The sequence below is a fragment of the Primulina tabacum genome, chromosome 7 (assembly GCF_025594145.1).
Source record: "Primulina tabacum isolate GXHZ01 chromosome 7, ASM2559414v2, whole genome shotgun sequence".
Classification (NCBI taxonomy): Eukaryota; Viridiplantae; Streptophyta; class Magnoliopsida; order Lamiales; family Gesneriaceae; genus Primulina; species Primulina tabacum.
The window spans coordinates 35,933,017-35,954,478 of record NC_134556.1 but is presented as its reverse complement, the minus strand read 5'-3'; the positions used below and the strand labels follow the sequence as shown (position 1 = coordinate 35,954,478).

The following is a 21,462-nucleotide window of genomic DNA, read 5'->3' as shown; positions in this document are numbered from 1 at the left end:
GCTGGAAAGCTACTCTCCAACCAGTTGTTGCCTTGTCTACAACCGAAGCAGATTATGTAGCACTTACAGAAGGAATAAAAGAGGCTATGTGGCTCAAAGGAATAATAGAAGAACTTGGGATTACACAACAGTGGGTAGCAGTCCACTGTGATAACCAAGGAGCTATACACCTTACAAAACACCAAGTTTTTCATGAAAGATGCAAGCACATTGACATCAAACTACACTTTGTAAGGGACATCACGACAAAGGGCCTGGTTAAAGTAGAGAAAATCTCAACACATGAGAACCCTGCTGACATGATGACAAAGGCGTTACCACAAGTTAAGTTTAAGCATTGCTTGAACTTGGTTAATGTGGTGGAGTCAAAATAATCCAATGAGTACTGGAGAACAGCCTGTATTTGGAAGACAAGGTGGAGATTGTTGATGGAAGTGTCTCCCAAATGTAAGGCACGTGAGGTATCTTCTGGCTGAGATAAATCAAGGATGGGAAAGGAGTTATTGTCGGTTGCAACAACTCAACCAACCTTGGGGGACCAGCAGTAAAGGAAGGAAACTTAGGGTTGGATCAAGGAGAGATATATAGTGATCTCTTCATTCAGGATCAGCACATGCATGAGAGAAGAAACCTGACTTACATGAGAGGAGAAGGCTGATAGGAAACACACGAGAATAGGGACTTGTACAAAAGAGAGTTTCTGTGTGATAGTGTGTGCGTGAAGTCTTTTGTAATTTCCACTTTGTACATTGCTTAAGATCAATAAAAGGCTTCCAGGGTGTTCTCCCGTGGACGTAAGTCGTAAGGCCGAACCACGTAATCTTGTGTGTATTTCAAGCTTTATGAATTGCTGCATGTGATCAGGGAATTGCTATCTTCTTGTGCAAATTGTTATATCATTGTTTTCTCGAACAATAACCAAAAAATTCATTCTAACGACTATGTGGCTGACTAATTCACAAAAACATTACCGACGTTGACACTGAAGAAATTGGTGCATATGATAGATATAGATCAATAAAAGTATATTCGATGATTGAATTGTGTACTCATTTTCCTTCATTCATGTTTTTTCTATTGAGTTTTACTGACAAAATTTTAACGAGAAGACATTGAATTCTTCAAAAATCACCTAAGAGTGGGTAGTTATATATAGTTGATATATTGGAGGTTGATATGATTGATTAATTGTTGTAATCTTTCTTTTATGCATCAATCCATCTACTCCCAATTTTCCCAATTAAGCACAAGTCATGATTACTCCGCAACTTACACCGTATACAATATTATCACATTATCTTGTATGCTTGTTAGATGTGACGGGATGTTTAGCAAAACACATTGGTCAGATTTTTTTAAAAAAGAAACCTTTCTAAGTTTATTTGAATATATTTGAAAATTATTATTTTTCGGATACAAAATTCGACCAAGATTAATTCCCAAAATTTTACTATAAAAATGAAATTGTTTATTCCATTTAACAATGACTGTGTGTATAACAAAATAATACTTACATTTAGTTAATAAAATCGAAAACTCGAAGATAAATTGATGAAAGGATATTAATCACCATGACAGAAAATTGTACTTTATATATGTTTATTTGTGATTTTGATAATCTGTTTAGTTAAATTTTAGTTTGATCAGCTAATTGTGTTTTGGAAATTTTAGATTTTTTTCGACTTGACGGTAACGTGTGTAGTACTAAATCAACACTCTTAAATAAAAAAGAATAAAATTTCCAAAATAAAAAAAAATACATCATTAAGATTTAAACTTGGTACGACCAAAACCGATAAAAAAAATAAACATATGGTTTAAAAATACAATTTTTTCTTGATACTTTTCAGACCAATAATTGAGCTGAAAAGCACGAAAGCGGTGGCCTGTGTCCATGTTTCAAATACATATGTATCTCACACTCGGAAACAAATTGAAAATGGCTGACACGGAAGCTCTTTCAATGTATCTGTTCTTGTGGATTATTTTGTCCCAACAGATTCCAAATGCTTCAGCGGAAAGATCTTCGTATATTGTACATATGGATAAATCCTACATGCCTAAAGCATTTACAAGTCACTATTTTTGGTATTCTTCCACACTCGATTCCATAAAATCCGTGACCCATACATCAACCGACAACCGAAAACTCGGGCCGAAGCTCATTTACACCTACGACAATGCTGTCCACGGATTCAGTGCAGTTCTGTCGGGAGAAGAAATCCAAGCTTTACAAAAATCCCCTGGGTTCATCTTGGCTTATCGCGATGGTTCTGTTACTGTTGATATGAAACATACCTACAAATCTCTCCCTCAACACCGCTGCGGGTCTGTGGCCAGCTTCCCAATATGGCAAAGATGTGATCATTGGTGTTGTGGATACCGGTATATGGCCTGAAAGCCCGAGCTTTAAAGATGATGGGATGACGGAAATTCCTGAAAGATGGAAGGGAATTTGCCAAGAAGGGGATGCATTCAATTCATCATTATGCAACAAGAAAATTATTGGAGCAAGATATTTCAATAAAGGGGCTCGAGCGGCGAATCCCGACATCCAGATATCTGTGAATTCTGCGAGAGACACCGACGGTCACGGCACACATGTGGCGTCCATAGCCGCTGGAAACTATGTAGATGGAGTCACTTTTTTTGGATACGCCCCCGGGACTGCTAGAGGGGTAGCTCCGCGCGCTAGGCTGGCCATTTACAAGGTCCTGTGGGCTGGAGCGTCTCAACAATCCGATATACTGGCTGGAATCGACCAAGCAGTGGCTGACGGAGTTGATAAGTACTAGAAGAATTGAGTTGTACGAGAACTTTCTTGCCATAGCAAGCTTCGGTGCCAGGGAGAAGGGAGTTTTAGTCTCCGTCTCGGCCGGGAATCGTGGGCCGGAAACCGCATCTCTGCTACAAGGGTACCCTTGGGCTACTGTGGTTGCATCCGGGACCGTGGATAGGTGGTTTTCGGGGACCCTAACATTGGGGAATGGACAAAAAATTGCGGGCGGGACCACCTTCCCGGCTAGGCCGGTGATCAAGAAATTGCCTCTCGTTTATAACAGGACCCTTTCTACTTGCGATTCGTCTGAATTACTGGCGGAAGCACCGGGTAACAGCATCATCATATGCAATGTTACTGGTCAGGTTTATGGTTTCTCATCCTTGATGGATTATCTAAGCAAAACGATTGTGAAAGCGGTTATTATCATTTCTGATGAAACTGGTTATCTTCGTTACAGTTCATTCCCTCACCCTGGAGTGGTAATCACCCCAAAAGAATCCGTAGATGTGATTCGTTACGCATCCGAAACTGCAAAATCCATAGCCAGCATCGATTTCCAGCAAACAATTCTTGGTCCTTAATAGATAAATTTAGGGATTTCACCGTGATTGTCAAGAATTAAATAATTAATTGAATTTAAACACGTGTCAACATAGTAGAATTTGGTACCGTTATGTGTCTTAGTTATTTATTTGAATTTGAATCCCTCCTTTGATATCTGAATCCGTCGTTTTTAATTGCAATTATTTTATTTAAAGTTTATATTAATAATCCACATATCATCTTTTTATTTATTTTGTCTAGCTTAAGTTAAGTGATATAAATTCTAGTAATTAAATATTAGTCTATGTGGGATCGATACTTGGACTCATCATCCATTTATTATAACTTGACATAGTCCGCTTGCTAGATTTATTCCCAACCGAAATCGTCGGTCAAGTTTTTGACGCCGTTGCCGGGGATTAATTTATTTAATATTAGAATAAATTACTTATTTGAGACTAGACATTTTTTCGAATTTTTTTCTATTTTATTTGATTTATTTTTATTTTATTGCGAGGTACTTCAAGATGGATCATCGGGGAGTGTTCACGAATTTTGCCCAACAATACTCGGAACCATTCTATGCTGCTTGGGGGAGATTCAATGATCTAGCAAACAACTTTCGGTTTCATGATTTGTCAAACTACACTCTTATTCAATTTTTCTATTTTGGTTTGGATGAGGCAACAAGAAGTTGGGTAAATTATGGGGCTGTGGCAACTGGTAGTCACTTATTTAATAGAGAATACAACAGTGCGATGCACTTGTTAAATGATATGGCAGATTTCGACTACCACTGGCATTGTGATCCTTCACTGCAGGGTTGGAGTCACCAATATCCTCCACAATTTTGCCCCGATTTTGTAAACCAACCATTTGAGCAACAAGAAGAGCGTAGTGCACATTTAGATGAAATCATAGCCCAGTGGAAGAAGATGGTCAACTCTTTGTGTTTCATCGATGAACAGATTGAGCTTCTAATGAAATCAGTGTCCGAAATCAACCAAGAGGACGAAGCGATTTTTGTCGATCAATTAATGACCAATCAGGTATGGGTGAATGATGACAACTCAAACAATAAAGGTTTGGAGAGTGATTCAAATCATATAGAAATTTCATCTGAATCTGATCTTCCACAAGTATTTGAGCTGAAGGAAGAAGAATTCTTCGAGGAATCCATACGCAAAGATGAGGCAGAAGTGAAGTTGGAGGAATTCCTATGCGAAGATGAGACAGAAGTGAAGTTGGAGGATGTAGAAGAACACAAGTCGAAGGATTTGAACTCATATATGGTCTTAACATATATTCCACCAGCAGATTCTTTATTTCCATCAACGCAAACTCAAGAATATTACATCCTCTACGAGCTTTATCATGGATTAGATTGTTCTTCCCCTAATAATCAGTCTTTGTCGAGTGTTGTTGGAGCGACGAGCTTACAATGTCAATATCATGCCAAGATTGAGGGCACATATAATCAAGACCCATATGTAATATTGTATGATATTTACTATGGGCGGAAGCCGCTATTTGATGGATGCTTCTCCGTAGTCAAGCTATAGACAATGAATTTAGCGCTTGCTGGGAGGCAACCCAGTGATTTATTTTATTTCATGTCGTTTCATTTTTATTTTTATTTTTTTCATTTTGTTAGTTTAATCATCTGTGATTTTGGTGTGTGTAGGGAATATTGGAATGAAGTAAGATGACTTAGACTCTGGAAAAGCTAAACTGTTGAAATAAAAGATTTCCAGCACTGAGGAATTCTACCATCCCCATGTAGCACTCCATGGAATTTAAAGCAACACTGCCAGGGAAGTGTTCTCTTACTATTTTGCATCTAACTTTTGTATTCCTTTTGAATGGCATGACACTGAGGACAGTGCAAGTATAAAGTGTGGGGAGGAATTTGTGTTTGGTTTAACGTCACAACACATAGCATGTGCTTTATTGTTTAATCCTCGAGCATGAAATTTTTTTTTGATTATTCTTTGAGAAACTGCACTTGTGATTACATGACATACTAATTGACTTCCTAGATTTTTGATCACTCGAGAGATTGAATCACACCTAGAATTGATTGAGATGAGCTGTAGTTGTAGCCGAAGGATTTGAGCACAAACTGGTTTTGTATCATATTTTGAGACATAATCTATGCACTTTAGGTCATACTTATATGAATTAATTGTGAATTGGCAAGAGGTGTGCTCATAAAAAAATCAAAAAAACAAAAGAAAGAAAAGAAACAATCTAGAACTTGTCTGATTATCCTTCGAGGCGAAAATACGGAGGATAATGACTTAGGGATGATTTAGGCGATCTTTGGACCGTTTGAGCCTTTCGAGCCTACCCAATGCATCATTTATATCCCTAGTATTCCCTTTTGAGTCTAATAAATCGAATGGTGTGTGTCAAAGACATACAATTAGCCCCCATTCGTATTCCTTCGAAATCCCACATCAACTACCCAATTTTAGCTCATACATTATTCTTCTACCTAATTTTGAGAGAAATAAACCCCTTTAGCGCTTTAAATTTTCAATAACTCCCATGTGTTGATAATTGATAATAAAAATTGGAGGGGTTTAAAAAAAATCATGAAGAATGAGAAGGGGATTGATGAAAAAATATATATACATAATAAAAAAGAGAGGAAGGAGGAATATTGATGTGGTGATTGAAAAACCTAAAAGAGAATGTTGTTAAGGATTAAAAGAAAAAAAAAAGACCGAAAGAAAAGAGAAAAATAGTGGGGCAAGATGAATGAAAGTTGAAGGAAGATGGAAAAAAAATTGATGGAGGATGATGAAACTCAATAAGGAGGAAGAAAAGAGATGAAGGAATGCGCTGAAGGAATAATTGTTTATTTTCTCTCATTTTGAATATCCCTATCTTTATTGTAGCCGTGAGCCGTGGCCTAACGTTATATGCTTAAAAAAACCTATTGACCGGGTCATATTCCTCCAACATTTAGTGGAGAAAGGTATGAAAGATAAGCTTATGGAGAGTTTCTTAAAAAAAAAATCAAAAAATATGAGCATTTCTTGAACTAAAACACCTTTGAGTAATATGAGTTTTGACTTCCACACTACACACGTCTCATTATCTTGATCTTTTCTAGTGAATGCTTGAGTTTTAAAGTTGCAATGAAAGTGAATTTTATGATTTTTGACGTGTGATCTTTTGATTGAGTATGACGGAATTTAGTAGGTTGAAAAGTGTTGATTGTGTCAATTTTGTGGTGAATCATTGAATATTCCTCGATTATATTTTTATTCTCTGGTTTGTTCGAGGACGAACAAAGACTTAAGTGTGGGGGGATTGATAAGGCCAAATCTTACAAAGATTTTAGGGATTTGATTTGATAATATTTTTCCTTCAGATATAAAAGGAGGGATTCAAATTCAAATAAATAACTAAGACACACAACGGTACCAAATTCTACTATGTTGACACGTGTTTAAATTCAATTAATTATTTAATTCTTGACAATCACGGTGAAATCCCCAAATTTATTTATTAAACGATTCCTCGAGTTAATAAACCTATTTAAGTCTAACAGTCCAATTATTTCTAATTGAATTTAATTATATTTAAATGCATTAAATCTTCGTGGAATTTCAGTTTTCACCTAAAACCGCACACTGAAACCGAATACTATTTCTAGTCAGTTTAACCATGTGTTGATGACGTCTTTGTTGTTATATTTAATCAATCATCTTCCGATTCGTGATTAATCAACATACATGTAAATAGTTGATCAGGCTATTAACAAGAAATATTAAACTAACATCAATCAATAATTAAAATCAAGAAAAATAATATATTGAAAATAAACCAAATATCAAACAAAATATTGTTTGGCCCTATTGTGGTCTTAGCCTAAAGAAAATTATTCCATGAATTCAAAATAAAAGTGAAAAGTCATATTTAAGTTCATAAAAGAAAACAAAAGAAAGAAATAGGTCACAGTAGCTTCTGTTCCTTTCTTCCGCGGTCTTCTGCGCTTCTTTCTTCCTGTACGTTCTGTTCTTTTCCTTCCCTCTCCTTCTGCGATGCCTTCTTCCGTCTCTTCCCTCTATACGCTTATCTCTTCTATCCTCTCTTCTCTCCCTTCCGCGCTGGTTTTTTTTCTTTTGTTTTGCGCCTCCTCTCTTCTGCTCACGTACTCTGCTTTTTATAATTCTTCATGGGCCTAATCCTCCAATTTCTTTTTAAGCCCATCTCAAACTTAACCCTTGTAAATAAGATTGTAGATTTTATTTTCAAATATGAGACTCAATCTTTATCAAAACTTCAATAATATCAAGATAATAAAATATAAGAATATTTTATTTCTTTTCCTTTGCTATTTTCTTTCTTTGAAGTCTTGTAGATTTATTTTATTTCCAAATTTAATCATTTTTCTTCTTTTATTTAAATTTACAATTATTAATTCAATTAAGCATATGATTAGGGATAAAAAGTCTAGATAAGGACAAATATTATCAAATCAAATCCCTAAAATCTTTGCAAGAGTTGGCCTTATCAGTACTAAACCGAGACCAGCTCCAGCCTTATCAGAAGATTCTTCAAGAGGCCCGGCGCAGAATTATCAGTACATCTTGAAACCCGACATAATGGCGCCGGGAGTGTTAATCTTAGCAGCCTACAATCCTCGAAATCCAAGTGCCAAAATTAACAACACTGAATTAACAAGTGATTACACTCTCTTGTCTGGCACATCGATGGCTTGCCCGCATGTTTCAGGTACTGCGGCTCTTCTTAAGGCCGCCAACCCTAAATGGAGTCCTTCCGCAATCCAATCCGCCATGATGACAACAGCAAATCCACTTGATAATGCTAACCAACCCATCAAGGATATGGCCGCTAACTGTAAATTTGATGCCGACCCCCTAGGAATCGGTGCAGGGCAAGTTGACCCGAACCGAGCTCTTGATCCAGGCCTCATTTACGACGCCACAGCACAAGATTTTGTTGATCTTGTCTGCTCAATGAACTTCACTCTGGAGCAAACAAAAGCCATCGTAGGATCAAGCTACAATTGCTCGAACCCCTCATCCGACATGAATTACCCATCTTTTATAGCTCTATACAGCGAAGAAGAAAGGGAAAAGATGGTAACCCGGAGATTTCTAAGGACTGTGACAAACGTAGGAGATGAAGCAGCCACATACAAAGCCAAGGTGGAAACACCGAATGGGACTACGATCAGAGTTTCGCCAAGGATTTTAGCGTTCAGAAAGAAATATGAAAAGCTGAGTTATTCTTTAACGATTCGCTACAGGGGAGTGTCTGGATATGGATCGATCACTTGGGTAGAAGAGAATGGAAATCGCACTGTGAGGAGTCCCATTGAGGTGTCTCCAGGACTTGATTTGCTAGGTTGATCCTTTCGTGTGCAAGTTTAAATGGTGCTGTAATAATCCTGAAATCAATTTCAGAAAATGTTTTGTGAAATTATATGCATGGTGGAAATTAATACTCTAAAATTATTGTTACGCTCCAAAATTTTGAGTTGTATGGTAAAATTTCAATTAAAAATTTGAATAAAAAAATAACAATATATTAAATAAATGAAATGAAATGTATCATCCTCATTATATAAATCGAAATAAACTTAAGTTGAAAATTAAGAATATATAAAATATGACTTTAAAATAATATCAATTAGTTAAAACCGATGATTAGATCTCTTGTGAGACGGGTCAACCTTACCGATATTCACAATAAAAAGTAATATTCTTAGCATAAAAAGTAATTATTTTTCATTGATGACCTAAATAAGAGATCCGTCTCACAAAATACGACCCGTGAGACCATTTCACACAAGTTTTTGCCAAAAACAATATATAAGTGAATAACAAAAAAAATAAGAAAATTGTAAATGGAATAAAGAATAATCAATTAAAAAATATAAAGTAAAACTTTGTATTTAATAAAATCAAAATAAATAAATTAATTAGAAATTAGATTTTTTAAAAAACATACATAATATATTTGAGAAAAAATTTATTCTAAAAAATTATTATAAATAATCTAAAAATTAATCTAAATAACTAAATAAAATTATAATATATTAAATACATAAAAATATAAGATAAATTAATAAATAAAATAAGAATATATAAAAATTAATGAGAGTGTCTAAATATTATATTCATCAATAGAAAATATTTATCACTAATTTAAATTTAATAGAAAAAATGTCATCAAGATATGTCAATACTTGGCTATGGACAGTGATTTATCACCTCACTTTGGCTATAAAAGGACCTCTTGTGGCATTTTATCACAATTCACACATAATCCTCTGAAATTCGTGGCTTGAACGGAAGTTTTAAAGAAAATTGAGTCGTGAGCAAAGATAGTGAAAATGGCTAGTCAACTCCAAAAATTTCGAAAAAATTTACACAACACTCATTTTCCATCCAGAAACATTTGGATAAGAAGGTGTATCAAGATCATGAAAATCGATTGAAACCGTGAAGAAGATTTCTGGAAATTTCCAAAAAAAAAAAAAAAAAACAATTATAGGTTACTAGTTCATGCTCATTATTATCCTTCTTCTTTAACGAATTTTCCTTCGGTTTTAAATAAAAGTTGTGAAAAATATATTCTAGTTCACAAATGTGTCAGTGACTCATTCCGGAGTCAACAGAATAGTGTTTTAGGTCATCCGAAACAAGCTTGATAATCATTATAGTTTTTCCAAATCTGTTATTGATCCGGTTCAAATTTGAAAAAGTATAAAATATAAAAGTTGTAGATCTGACTAAGTCCATTCCAGTGTAAAACTTCCGGCCGCACGTGGCTGTCATAGCTTCTCCATGCACTGGCATGGTGACGAGTGAATTTCACACTCCTCTACAATGGTCGAGATTTCGACGGTCGATCATTTCTGCACTAGTTTTAAGCATTTTTGGAAAGTTTTGTAATTTTTGGACATGTAATTTAAATAATATGAATGTTTAAAGTTGTAATCAAAACTCATTCATTTAGTCATTCAATAAGTGATAGTCGATCTATAATAGATAAAGAACCAATAAGTCCAGAAATTCAAATATGCAATACAATATGACCAATAAATTGTGAAATGCACAATATGATGCAATAGATGAACTAATAATTAGTTTACAAATTTTACTATAAATTCTAGGTAAAATATCAAACTCTATTGAAAAACCTCATGATAGAAACCATACAGTAGAAATCATTACGTCGGTAGCTTACTTTCGTTTTAATTTCAATTCCGAACCAAGATAATTTCTTATAAATATAATTACTTTCGTTTTAGTTTCAATTCCGAACCAAGATAATTTCTTATAAATATAATTTGACTTATTTTACATTTGTTAAGATGGGTAGTAGGTGTTGGAACCTTTAAAAATTATTTTTTACAAAACTTGTACCGACAACGGTCTATGTATTGGAATGCTAATCCATTGGACAACGCGGCTTCAGCCCGAAAAGTGAGTTCAGTGACCAACGGGTTTAGATCATGCTATATAGTTCATTTGAACAACGTGATCGCGTTCCGAAAATGTTAGTTCAATTTGGCTTGTAAATGATCGATTGTATGGATCATGGGAAAAGTACTACACTGAGTGTTGATGGGAGACATATTTTTAGCCTATGTTGTTCGCTTCGAGGTCCTAAACAGTCACTGTATATCACTTAACTGGATATTTTCACAACAATACGTTACTACTGATATATGTTATTTTATATTGAATTACTGCACTGATATATTATTGTTTGATTTGTGAACTATATATAAGCCCAATGTTATTATCTCACTAAATTTTCAAATATCTAATCTCTATCTTTTATATTTATTGTAAATTTCTTCGAATAGATGGAAATTATGGAAATGATGCCTTACCAAGATTATGAATTTTATGTTAAATTTGTATTTTATGTAAAATCAAAATTTATGATCACTTCCGCTACCGTTTGTAGAAGTTAATAATGATATTAAGATTCAAGAGCCCACAATTGTATGATCAGAAAATTTAACAGTGTGATCTTCAGTGATGTCATATGATAAATGAAAGTGTTCAATTTCGAAACTATGGCCTTAATTATTGTTAATTTTTAAAAATATAAATCATGATTTATTCTGTTTTTATAACTTCAAGAATATAGATAAAGATTAAGAAATAGTCTAGCAGTTCTCTGAAAATGCAAAAAACACAGAATATATAGGATATGATAGTTACGAATGGATTACAAATTTACCAAAAATTGATTTTCATAGTCAATTTTATCAAATGAAAGCATAGAAATATATTTCTTTCTGATTACTTAGAAAAACAAATTATAATATATTTTTTTAAAGGGTTTGTGCTTAATAATATAATAATAGTGATATGGATAAAAATATATATTTGTTGTGAAAAAGTAAAAATTTATGGTAAAAAGTAAAAATCTCAAACTCTCAAAATTTACCAAACTACACACTTTATAATATTTTTCTCTCTACTCAATTGTGATTTTCTTCACAAATGAGAGATCTATTTATAGGAAATCTTTACAAATAATCCAAAAATAAAATACATCATTACCTACATCATCACACACTAATTTTCAATATTTACAACTCTTATTTTCAATATTCAAATATTCAACATTCAAATATTCAATACACACACTTTAAATATTATTTTCCAATACTCCCCCTTGTGATGATGATCATGATACGATGATGTCTTCATTACGTGTTTTTGTACTGCCTCGTTAAAAACCTTACTTGAAAAAACCCATTGGGATAAAAACCATAGTAAGGGAAAAAGAGTGCAGTCACGTAAACTCTCCCTGATGTTGACATGAACAATTCTTCACAAATTTCGTAGATTGCGCATCCCAATATTATATATGTGTTTTCTGAATATTGACGTAGGAAGTGCCTTTGTGAAGAGATCTGATGAGTTTTCACTTGATTGAATGTGACGAACATCAATACATCTATTCTTCTCAAGCTCCTTGGTGAATGCGAAGAACTTAGGAGGAATATGTTTAGTTCTATCGCTTTTTATTTATCCTTCTTTCATTTGAGCAACACATGCAGCATTATCTTCATATAGTATCACAGGCTTCTCATCAGATGATAATCCGCATGAAATTTGGATATGTTGGGTCATTGATTTTAACCACACACATTCACGACTTGCTTCATGTAGTGCAATAATCTCGGCATGATTTGATGAAGTTGTTACGAGCGTTTGTTTCTGAGAACGCCAAGATATTGCAGTGCCTCCACGAGTAAATACATATCCAGTTTGGGAACGTGCCTTGTGTGGATCAGATAAGTATCCAGCATCAGCATAACCAATTATACTTGGATTAGCATCTTTTGAATACAAAAGTCCCAAGTCTGTCGTTCCTCGTAGATAACGGAATATATGTTTAATTCCGTTCCAGTGTCTCTTTGTTGGATATGTGCTAAATCTTGCCAACAGATTCACGGCAAAAGATATATCAGGCCTTGTACAATTTGTAAGGTACATAAGGGCACCGATGGCACTTAGATATGGTACTTCTGGACCAAGAATATCTTCATCATCTTCACATGGACGGAATGGATCCTTTTCTATGTTTAATGATCTAACAACCATTGGAGTACTTAAAGGATTTGCTTTATCCATATTAAAACGTTTAAGGATCTTTTCTGTATAATTTGTCTGGTGAACAAACATTCCACATTCTTTTTGTTCAATTTGTAAACCCAGACAATACTTGGTTTTTCCAAGATCCTTCATTTCAAATTCTTCCTTCAAGTATGACACAACTTCTTGAATTTCTTTATTCGTTCCAATGATGTTTAAATCATCAACATATACAGCAATAATTACGCATCCGGATGTTGTTTTCTTAATGAAAACACAAGGGCATATTGAATTATTTACATATCCCTTTTTCATCAAGTGATCACTTAGTCGATTATACCACATTCGACCTGATTGCTTTAACCCATATAATGATCTTTGTAATTTCACAGAATAACATTCCATGGGTTTTGAACTTTGTGCTTCAGGCATCTTAAATCCTTCAGGGATTTTCATATATATATTACTATCAAGTGATCCATATAAGTAAGCTGTAACAACATCCATAAGACGCATTTCTAAATTTTCAGATACCGCCAAGCTAATCAAATACCGAAACGTAATTGCATCCATCACAGGAGAATACGTTTCTTCATAATCAATTCCAGGCCTTTGAGAAAAACCTTGTGCAACAAGTCGAGATTTATATCTTACTATTTCATTTTTCTCATTTCGCTTTCGAATAAAAATCCATTTGTATCCAACAGGTTTTACACCTTCAGGTGTAAGGACTATAGGTCCAAAAACATTACGTTTATTTAGCGAATTTAATTCAACCTGGATGGCATCTTTCCATTTTATCCAATCCTGCCGATTTTTACATTCACCAAAAGATTTTGGTTCATGATCTTTGTTATCATTTATGATGTCGATTGCCACATTATAAGAAAATATATCATCAATTTCATCTATATCTTTTCGGTTCCATATTTTTCCAGTATTAATATAATTGATAGAGATTTCATGATTCTCGTCAGTTTGTGGTTCTGACAGAACATTTTCATCATCATGTGTTTCTTCAGGAACACCATTCTCTATTTTGTGATCATCATGTGTTTCTTCAGAAACGTCATTCTTTATTTTATGATCATCGTGTTTCTCTATGAATTTTCTTTTTCGAGGATTTTTATCCTTGGAACCGACTGGCCTTCCACGCTTCAGGCGTTTAATGACATCATGAGTATCTTCCATTTGTTTCTTTGGAATTTCAATTCGAGCAGGGGCATTTGCAGCATGTATATATGATTTAGTTACCCCTTTTGTGTCTGCAAATGCATCTGGTATTTGATTTGCTATTCTTTGCAAGTGTACAATTTGTTGTACATCTTTTTCACATTGTTTTGTTCTTGGATCCAGATGTAACAATGATGATACATACCATGTAATTTCCCTTTCGGTATGTTTCTGTTCTCCCCCTAACATTGGGAAGATTTCCTCATTAAAATGACAATCAGCAAAACGTGCTGTGAACACGTCGCCTGTCTGAGGTTCAAGATATCGAATGATTGATGGACTATCATAACCGATATAAATTCCAACCTTTCTTTGAGGTCTCATTTTCTTTCGTTGCGGTGGTGCAATAGGCACATACACCATACATCCAAAAATTCTCAGATGAGAAATGTCTGGTTCTTTACCAAATGCAAGCTGCAATGGGGAGTATTTATGATATGCACTTGGTCTGATGCGAATTAATGAAGCAGCGTGTAAAATTGCATGTCCCCATATAGAAATAGGGAGCTTTGTTTTCATAATCATTGGTCTAGCAATCATTTGCAGACGTTTAATCAATGATTCAGCCAATCCATTCTGTGTATGTACATGAGCAACAGGATGCTCAACAATGATTCCCATAGACATACAATAATCATTGAAAGTTTGGGAAGTAAATTCACCAGCATTATCAAGTCTAATTTTCTTGATTGTATAATCGGGAAATTGATTCGTCAATTTTATTATTTGAGCAAGTAATCTTGCAAATGCAATATTTCGAGTTGATAATAAACATACATGTGACCATCTGCTGGAGGCATCAATCAATACCATAAAGTATCTGAATGGTCCACATGGTGGATGGATTGGTCCACAAATATCACCCTGAATACGTTCAAGAAACATTGGTGATTCAGTTTGGATTTTGACTGGTGATGGTCTTATAATAAGTTTTCCAAGAGAACATGCTTTACATTGAAACTTATTATTCTGAAAGATCTTCTGGTCTTTCAGTGGATGACCATGTGTATTTTCTATAATTCTTCGCATCATTGTTGAACCAGGATGTCCCAATCGATCATGCCAATTGGTTAATATCGAAGAATTATCAACTACCATGTTTGATTCAACGGGACTTATATGTGTATAATGCAATCCAGTAGGGAGCATTGGTAGTTTTTCAATCACATATTTCTTTCCTGATTTATATGTGATAAGACACATATATTTCTCATTCCTTCATTCATTGTTTGAGTATCATACCCATGGGAATATATATCATTAAAACTCAACAAATTTCTTTTCGATTGTGATGAATATAAAGCATCATTGATTAAAAATTTTGTACCATTAGGTAACAAAAATTGTGCTTTACCACATCCTTTAATCAAGTCTACAGGACCTGATATTGTATTCACCGTTGTTTTTGTTGGTTTTAGTTCCAAGAAATATCTTTTATCTTGGAGGATAGTGTGCGTTGTACCACTATCGGGTATGCAAACTTCAGCTTTGCTCATAGCATTTTCCATATTTGAACTTCAAAAAAAATATGCAATGAAATAAATTACTTGCAATATATATTTAAATATAACACAAATCATAATTATACAATAAAACATTATTCTATGAATACATGAAAAATAGATTATTGTACATTTATATTCTACCATTATATTGTTCATTTTCAGAGAAATCGTTGAGAAAATCTGCCGCATCAATATTGTTCATTTCTATCCCTCCAACATATTGATCATTTCCAGAAAAATCATTCATAAAATCACCAGCATCAAAATGAGTTGAATCACTCAAACGGTCACTGCGTTCAGTGAAGTTGGTCTCCTTTTCTTTCCCCTTTAATGATTCTTTATAAAGTTTACAAAGGTGCTCAGGGGCTCGACAAACTTTGGACCAATGTCTTGGAGTACCACATCTGTAACAAGAACTTTCATATCTTTTTGAGTGCTTCTCATTAACACTTGTATTCTCATGATGCCTTTTCTGTGGATGGTTTGGGACGTTCTTTTGAGATGAGTTATAAAAATAACTATCTCGATTATTTTCAAAACCACGGCCTTGACCACGACCACGGCCAATTCCACGTCCACGTCCACGTCCACGTCCACGACCTCGACCTCGACCTCGACCAAAACCTTGTCTTTGAATTTGATTTTGGTTTCCAGGTTTAAATTCATTTTTAGTTACAGCATTTACTTCTGGAAATGCTGTTGATCCAGTGGGTCGGGACTGATGATTTCTCATTAATAGCTCGTTGTTTTTTTCCGCCACAAGAAGACATGCGATGAGTTCAGAATATCTCGCGAATCCACGTACTCTATATTGTTGCTGTAGAGTAATATTTGATGCATGAAACGTGGAAAATATTTTTTCAAGCATCTCAGATTCTGTGACCTCATGTCCACAAAATTTTAATTGCGAAATTATTCTATACATCGCCGAATTGTAATCACTGACTTTTTTAAAGTCTTGGAATCTCAATGTATTCCATTCATCCCGGGCGGTCGGAAGTATAACCTCTCTTATATGTTCGAATCTTTCTTTTAATCCCTTCCACAAAGCCATGGGATTTTTTTCAGTCAGATATTCACATTTCAATCCATCGTCGAGATGTCGACGCAAAAATATCATGGCTCTTGCCTTTTCTTGTGACGTGCATATGCCATTTTCTTTAATGGTCTCGCTTAGACCCAATGACTCAAGATGCATTTCTACATCTAGAGTCCATGGCATATAATTCTTTCCCGTGATGTCGAGCGCAACAAATTTGAGCTTTGTTAAATTTGACATGGTGGTACTAAAAAAAATTACGATGCATTTTATTAGTTAATAATTATTGCAATACAAAGTAACGGATAAACAACAAGTACAAGTATTTGTAAAAATAAAGAAAACGCACCAGGAGGATATTCTCCGATAAATACAAGACTCGTGAGTATGACAACCAAAATAATTAAAAATATCCTTGAGAAAGCCATCTTCTTTTTCTTCGAAAAATTTGATGATGAATAATTTTTAGAGAAGAAGAGAAAGTTGGAGTGATGGAATGTGTTTGTGAGATCATATTTATAGGGCAAAAACTAGCCGTTTTTTACCATTTATGACCGTTGGGGTACAAAAAAATAAAGGTATGTATTTGTATAATTTTATGGTAATAATATGATATATATAATATTAGACATGTTTAAATAATTATGTATATCATATCATAATATTATAATGAGTGTCATAATTTATTTTGTTTAAAAACCTTATAGGCTTTTATACTTGTCGTATCCCTTACCGGGAGTGTGGGATGTCGTCTTAACATCCTCCCAGGATTTATAACAAGTTTATGAAAAATTTATTTTTATTATTTCTAATAATAACATTATATTGTATATTAAATAAATACACAATAAATAAATAACAGTAAAATAAATATGATTATTTTTGTTACCTTTTTCTTCTGTTTGGAGCTTGGAAAAGTATGTAGGACTTTTAGAGCTTCGTGCTGATAACGTGTTGTGAAAAAGTAAAAATTTATGGTAAAAAGTAAAAATCTCAAACTCTCAAAATTTACCAAACTACACACTTTATAATATTTTTCTCTCTACTCAATTGTGATTTTCTTCACAAATGAGAGATCTATTTATAGGAAATCTTTACAAATAATCCAAAAATAAAATACATCATTACCTACATCATCACACACTAATTTTCAATATTTACAACTCTTATTTTCAATATTCAAATATTCAACATTCAAATATTCAATACACACACTTTAAATATTATTTTCCAATAATATTTATATATAAGGCATTTAATAATTTGACTTCATGCTTTGAATATAGAGCTTCACTTCTTTTTCAAACATGCGTGCTCTGTATATATATCATCAGGCTGGGGGAGACGAATCTGTACTTTGATTTCCCCTGTAATCAATTAATTTATTGGAGTGTTTATATTATGTTTTGCATGTATATGTATATAGAGGAGAGTATGTCTCATGTGAGACGGTCTCACGAATCTTTATCTGTGAGACATGTTAACTCTATTGATATTCACAATAAAAAGTAATATTTTTAGCATAAAAAATAATATTTTTTTATGGATGACCCAAATAAGATATATGTCTCACAAAATATGACATGTGTGACCGTCTCATACAAATTTTGCCTATAGAGGAATTATCATTGGATAAGTTGATTGTCAAACTCGCTTTCCGCCATTATATCCACCAGTATGAATGGAGAAGATCAAACGGTCAAGCATCGTGTCTAATTCTTGAGTAGGTCTTTTTTGAGACGATCTCACAAATCTTTATTCATGAGATGGATGAACCTTGCTCATATTTATAATAAAAATTAATATTTTTTAATGGACGACACAAATAGAATATTGTATCACAAAATTGATTCGTGAGGTCGTGTCACAAGAGTTTGTATGCTTGAATTAGGAAAACACCAATTTATTTTATTTAAATACACGACTGATGAGCCCGTGTTAATTTGTTTTTAAACTTTCAGGTTATCTTGATAAAATTTGTGAGTAGCAAGATTCGAATATAATAAATAGTTTTGTTAAAATTGGATACTGGATTGATAACAGATTCTATGTTATACCGAGAGTTGCATTGGGCCCAGATAATTTTATCTCTGGGCCTCGTATATTTTGATGTCATCCAGCTATTATTATTTTTTTAATTTTTTTTTTTTTTTGTATATGCTTAATGATCTCCTCTCATCAAGACTACGGGCATGGAGTTAATTGGATTGGGTCGTTGAAGTAAATAAAAAGAGACTTGCCATAAAATAAATTGAATGTGCTTCCTACTGCCGAACCTATTTAACTTGTTAGGCCGACCATGACTTCTTTCAATATTTTAAAAATATCGAGTCCACTTCTGTCGCAATTACGTGCATTGGACGACAACTTAGTAAATAAGTCGTTCATGTCAAATAATTCAACATTTTATTTCATTTTAAATTATTAATTTCTTTCAAAATCGACAATGGCACATTTAACAGAGGTATACCATGGTAGATATTGTAGTTGAGCTCGAATATCATCACAATTTTTATCAGTTAATTTAATATTATTCGTCGATTTATCGAAATACATTGATAACATGATACTTGTGCTATAATATTTTGAAACCACATGGAAGCCATTTCTTGTCTTTGTTATCTTTCGATTATGACGATCACTCTCTATCCTCTTCATTCTCCGGTTTTACAAGTTAATACTAGCTATAATATAATATATGAAGAATCCATATTTTCTTGGTACATAAGAAAATTTAGATTACAAAATCTCGTGTCATTGGATCTTTGCAGCTTTTCTGTGTGGATTTTTGCATTTATTAATGTTATTTGTGGCGTCCACCTAGAAGAAAAGCCAAGCTGGGGCACCCAAATGCCAAATCTCTCCAACCTTATCCTCCCTCTGAAATGAAACTCGCCCTTCCCGTTGATAATAATAAGAACATTTAAACAAAAAAATTGTATAACCTGCGCCTCTATGGCAACTTATTACATTACAATTACAATTACAATTACAATTATGTTATGTTAAGATTGAGATTCGAACCTCACTCAATCTTAAAAACTAGTTCAAAAAATAGGATTGTTCAATTTCATATATGCAACTCACATTGATTTTATCCGATCGATGTGAGATAACTAACATAACCCTCTTAAACTCATTAATAAACATTTGGAGCATGAAGTTTACAGATGACTCAACTATGGATAGAACGTGTGGGCTAACTATGGGCAGTCCAACACATAACGGTAAAACTTGAGCTTTGACATCAAATTAAAATTGAGACTTTGATATAACTCAACTCCAAAACTTGACTTAAAGAAAAATGATTGTCGAAGTTCATATATGCAACTCACACGATGTAAAACAACTAAGATGTTATACTTGTATTTTTGTTTAACAGTTAAAATGTTTATGCAACTTTTGAATATATGAAATGCGTAATAACTTTTAAATAATAAAGGAAAAATATTATATGTATAAATTGTGTTATAAATTGGGTTATAGTTGTTGTGAAAAAGTAAAAATTTATGGTAAAAAGTAAAAATCTCAAACTCTCAAAATTTACCAAACTACACACTTTATAATATTTTTCTCTCTACTCAATTGTGATTTTCTTCACAAATGAGAGATCTATTTATAGGAAATCTTTACAAATAATCCAAAAATAAAATACATCATTACCTACATCATCACACACTAATTTTCAATATTTACAACTCTTATTTTCAACATTCAAATATTCAACATTCAAATATTCAATACTCACATTTTAAATATATTTTTCAACACTCCCCCTTGTGATGATGATCATAATGATTGTCTTCATTACGTGTTTTTATACTGCCTCGTTAAAAACCTTACTAGGAAAAACCCATTGGGATAAAAACCATAGTAAGGGAAAAAGAGTGCAGTCACGTAAACTCCCCCTCATGTTGACACGAACAATTCTTCACAAATTTCGTAGATTGCGCATCCCAATATTATATATGTGCTTTCTGAATATTGACGTAGGAAGTGTCTTTGTGAAGAGATCTGATGAGTTTTCACTTGATTGAATGTGACGAACATCAATATATTTATTCTTCTCTAGCTCCTTAGTGAATGCGAAGAACTTAGGAGGAATATGTTTAGTTCTGTCGCTTTTTATGTATCCTTCTTTCATTTGAGCAACACATGCAGCATTATCTTCATATAGTATCACAGGCTTCTCATCAGATGATAATCCGCATGAAATTTGGATATGTTGGGTCATTGATTTTAACCACACACATTCACGACTTGCTTCATGTAGTGCAATAATCTCGGCATGATTTGATGAAGTTGTTACGAGCGTTTGTTTCTGAGAACGCCAAGATATTGCAGTGCCTCCACGAGTAAATACATATCCAGTTTGGGAACGTGTCTTGTGTGGATCAGATAAGTATCCAGCATCAGCATAACCAATTATACTTGGATTAGCATCTTTTGAATACAAAAGTCCCAAGTCTGTCGTTCCTCGTAGATAACGGAATATATGTTTAATTCCGTTCCAGTGTCTCTTTGTTGGATATGTGCTAAATCTTGCCAACAGATTCACGGCAAAAGATATATCAGGCCTTGTACAATTTGTAAGGTACATAAGGGCACCGATGGCACTTAGATATGGTACTTCTGGACCAAGAATATCTTCATCATCTTCACATGGACGGAATGGATCCTTTTCTATGTTTAATGATCTAACAACCATTGGAGTACTTAAAGGATTTGCTTTATCCATATTAAAACGTTTAA

The 21,462-nt window shown here is 33.7% G+C and overlaps 1 pseudogene; it reads left to right on the top strand.

The window, feature by feature from the left end:
* Positions 1-1,815: 1,815 nt before the first annotated feature.
* LOC142551522 (subtilisin-like protease SBT3) lies at positions 1,816-8,833 on the top strand (annotated as a pseudogene).
* The last annotated feature ends 12,629 nt before the right edge of the window (positions 8,834-21,462 follow it).